The 3,774-nt window shown below is 38.6% G+C and overlaps 1 pseudogene; it reads left to right on the top strand.

The window, feature by feature from the left end:
* The first annotated feature begins 214 nt into the window (after positions 1-214).
* LOC147378333 (large ribosomal subunit protein eL31 pseudogene) lies at positions 215-1,304 on the top strand (annotated as a pseudogene).
* Positions 1,305-3,774: the final 2,470 nt, after the last annotated feature.

Raw genomic sequence — 3,774 nt, forward strand, 5'->3', positions numbered from 1 at the left:
AAGCTTAGAAGGAGATTTCCACCCCCCGAGTCTCCAAATAAGAACTCAGTTCCCCCAATATCTTGATTTTGGCCTTGTGAGAACCCTCAGCTTTGCCATTCTGAGCTTCCGACATAAGAGACCCTGAGCTAATAAATGGGTGTTGTTTTAAACAACTGAGTGTGCAGTAATTTTGTTATGGAGCACAAAGAACAAATATAGCCAAGACACAAAGATGAGCTGCACTATCAACACTAAAGGTAGTTTTTGGTAATGACCATCTGCCTTGGTATCTGAATACACGCAGCATTGAAAATTCTACATTTCAGAAAATACTAATTTCTCTCTTTTACTATTCAAAATTCACCCAATAGGATTATCCCAAAAGTATTAAGAGTACGTGTCATCTAAAAAAGTTTTCCCACAAACCTCTACCTGTTTTTCTTTATCTGGCACATGTATATTTAAATTTATAATCACCAGCATAAATGTGTTAATAATCTAGAGTGACACTGTCTATTTAAATGGTATTGAAACCAGAGTAGGGGGAACTGTCCCTTAGTAGTTGGAGACACTAAAAGTAAACATGGTTGCTGCTGCTGCTGCTGCTGCTAAGTCACTTCAGTCGTGTCCGACTCTGTGCGACTCCATAGACGGCAGCCCACCAGGCTCCCCCGTCCCTGGGATTCTCCAGGCAAGAACACTGGAGTGGGTTGCCATTTCCTTCTCCAATCATGAAAGTGAAAAGTGAAAGTGAAGTCACTCAGTCGTGTCCAACTCCTAGCGACCCCATGGACTGCAGCCCACCAGGCTCCTCCATCCCTGGGATTTTCCAGGCAAGAGTACTGGAGTGGGGTGCCATTGCTACATGATGGTAATTTATTAGAAGGCCACTCATAGAAACTGAATCTCTTTCCTAAAAGGTTAAAAAGTGGATCTTGTCATTCCAAACCCAGCTCCTGCAAAGAAGGGTGGTGAGAAGAAGCAGTGCTGGTCCACCATCAGCGAGGTGGTGACCAGAGAATACACTATCAATATTCACAAGTGCATCCATGGAGTGGGTTTCAAGAAGTGTGCCCCTAGGACACTCAAAGAAATCTGGAAATGTGCCATGAAGGAGATGGGAAGACCGATATGAGCATCAACACCAGGTTCAACAAACGCATCTGGGCCACAGGAATAAGGAATGTCCCATACCGGATCTTCGTGCAGTTGTGCGGAAAATGTAATGAAGACAAAGATTCCCCAAACAAGCCCTACACTTTGGTTACCTAGAAGCATGCCATCACCTTAGAAAATCTTTAGTTAATGTGGATGAGAACTAACTGCTGATTGTCCAATAAAGTTATTGAACCTCCAAAAAAGAAAAAAGAAACTGGTTCTTAGGGATAAAGTTGACATCTGCTAAAAATCCCATGGATGGAGGAGCCTGATGGGCTGCAGTCCATGGGGTCGCTGAGGGTTGGACACGACTGAGCGACTTCACTTTCACTTTTCACTTTCATGCATTGGAGAAGGAAATGGCAACCCACTCCAGTGTTCTTGCCTGGAGAATCCCAGGGACGGTGGAGCCTGGTGGGCTGCCATCTATGCAGTCGCACAGAGTCGGACACGACTGAAGCGACTTAGCAGCAGCAGCAACAGCAGCAGCAGCAGTACGTGTGTATGTTTTACAGGTGTCTTAGCATTGTAAATTCAACATCTGCCTTCACTTGTATTGAACAACTTTCTGGTTTTAGCTAAATTGTTTTAGAAGAGCCTCATTGAAAACTCAAGAGTTATTTTTATAAAAAAAAGATTTGAAAGCATGTTTTCATTTAGCATTAAGCTGCAGCATGTAAACAGTAGTCTGAAAAATCCTGTCCTCTTCAAGATCCTTGCTTCACATTTCTCTGTTAACCTAACTCTGTTCTCAACCTGCCACCAAGACAGTCTAGTGATTATGGATAGTGATAAAGAAAACACTCAGGAGTCCAGCAGATAAAAGTATAAATTGACCATTTATTAGCTGAGTAAATAACAGCATCTACGAATCTCAGTTTTCTCATCTAAAAAGAAAAATTTCCATGCTGAACCATTATGAGGATTATTTTAACAAAGTCAGTCTAGAGTTTATCATTGTTCTGACCCAATTTGTAGTGCATATTTTTATTAATATTTATTCTGAAATCTAACTGTTTTGATCTCTCAGCTTATTTAAAATTTCACCAAAAAAATCTTCAATTGTATTTACTAAAATTTTGCTCTCAGTGTTATCATTTATTCAGAAACCTGTTGCTTTCTTGTCAACAGTTCTTCATTCATCATCAATGAATACTACTAAAGTCATCAGTCTGAGTTAATGACACTTTTTATAATGAAGCCTTAGTAGCTTAAAATAAGTCTGAAAAGATATTTTAAATTTAATTCCCTAGTTGTTAATGGGGGATATTTAGCATTTTCAGAAAGGGTTTCATTAGTCCAGACCAGAGGGACCACATTAATTAATAATTTTTCTGTATTTTAGTTCCTATAAGCACTTTATGACAAATTTTGTTCAGCTGTACTCACTGTTATAATGAAATGATAGTGTTCATTTTCTAGACTTTACAAGGTCCAGTAATTTTTTTTTAACACAGGAAAACCATATTCACCAAGCTTACTTTATGAGTCTGAACTAGACAGTTCAGTATTTTATAAATTCAAAGCAAGACTCTATTATTTATTCTAAATGTGACAGCATAGCGTTAGAGATGGGCAGCCTCCACACAAGTAATCTGCTGATGAGTGCATGTACGGATATCAGAAGCCAGCAAACTCCAATTTGCACTGAATGCCAGCTGCATAACAACTTATCAGAGAAGCCCAGATACCAGGGTGAAGAAATATCCCTTCCTTAATTATGAGCATGTGTACGCCAGTGCAAACCTGCATGAGTATGACTGAGCATTCTGGGATAATAAGTTAATGCTATTAAGATTCATTACATATTCCTAATATGCATACCAACACCTCTTAGTGGTAATATGTTAAGTCCCAGGCTCCAAGACTGTGCTGACAAAGTCCAATGAGAATGGAAAGAGGGTTCATCAGGAATGTCAGTGTATGTCCTAAATAAGACTTTGGAACATTTTAGAAAAGGAGATTTTGGAGATTGCATATACTAATTCAGTGTTAATAGCATGTGATATTAATTATTTATCATAAAAACAAAGATCTTTCTGTTTGGTATATAGGCATCTGATTTTTGTACTAAAATATCAGTAAGAGGAGAAATTAATGCAAAGTGAAGAGCAGATTAGTGAGAGCCTACCTTGGCCTCAAACCTGTTTTATTTGGCTGAAATTTAAATGACATTAGGTGGCATTTGTACTGTCCACAGTCTATTGCTTTATATTGATTTATTCATTTACATTATGTGACTGGTTCCTGAAGGTATTTGACTTCAGACTCAAGTTCTACATGTTTAAGACAAATGGACCAGGCTTGTAAATGTGACTGAATCATTTCTTTAGCTCTCATGTCAGAGTTTGACAAAATACAAATGCAAGATTCCACCTGACTTTGGAGGCTGTAATATAAGGGGAAGTGTCTCAATTTGGGAAAGAGTAAACAGAGTTTCATTTATCCATTCATTTAATCATTTAGATGGACCAACCTGTGCTGATTGCCATTAGGTACAGCAATGAGCAATAATACCATATACTAAGACTGTTTTAAGGATTCAACCTGGTAATGCATGTGTATCAGGTAAAAATCTTATTTTTCTTTGCAGATTCCCTTGACTGCCCTCATTTCTTCTTTTTCCTGGTCAGC

This window comes from Bos grunniens, chromosome 2, assembly GCF_055505025.1.
Source record: "Bos grunniens cultivar Pamir isolate PY7600 chromosome 2, Bosgru_T2T1.0, whole genome shotgun sequence".
NCBI classification, from domain to species: Eukaryota; Metazoa; Chordata; class Mammalia; order Artiodactyla; family Bovidae; genus Bos; species Bos grunniens.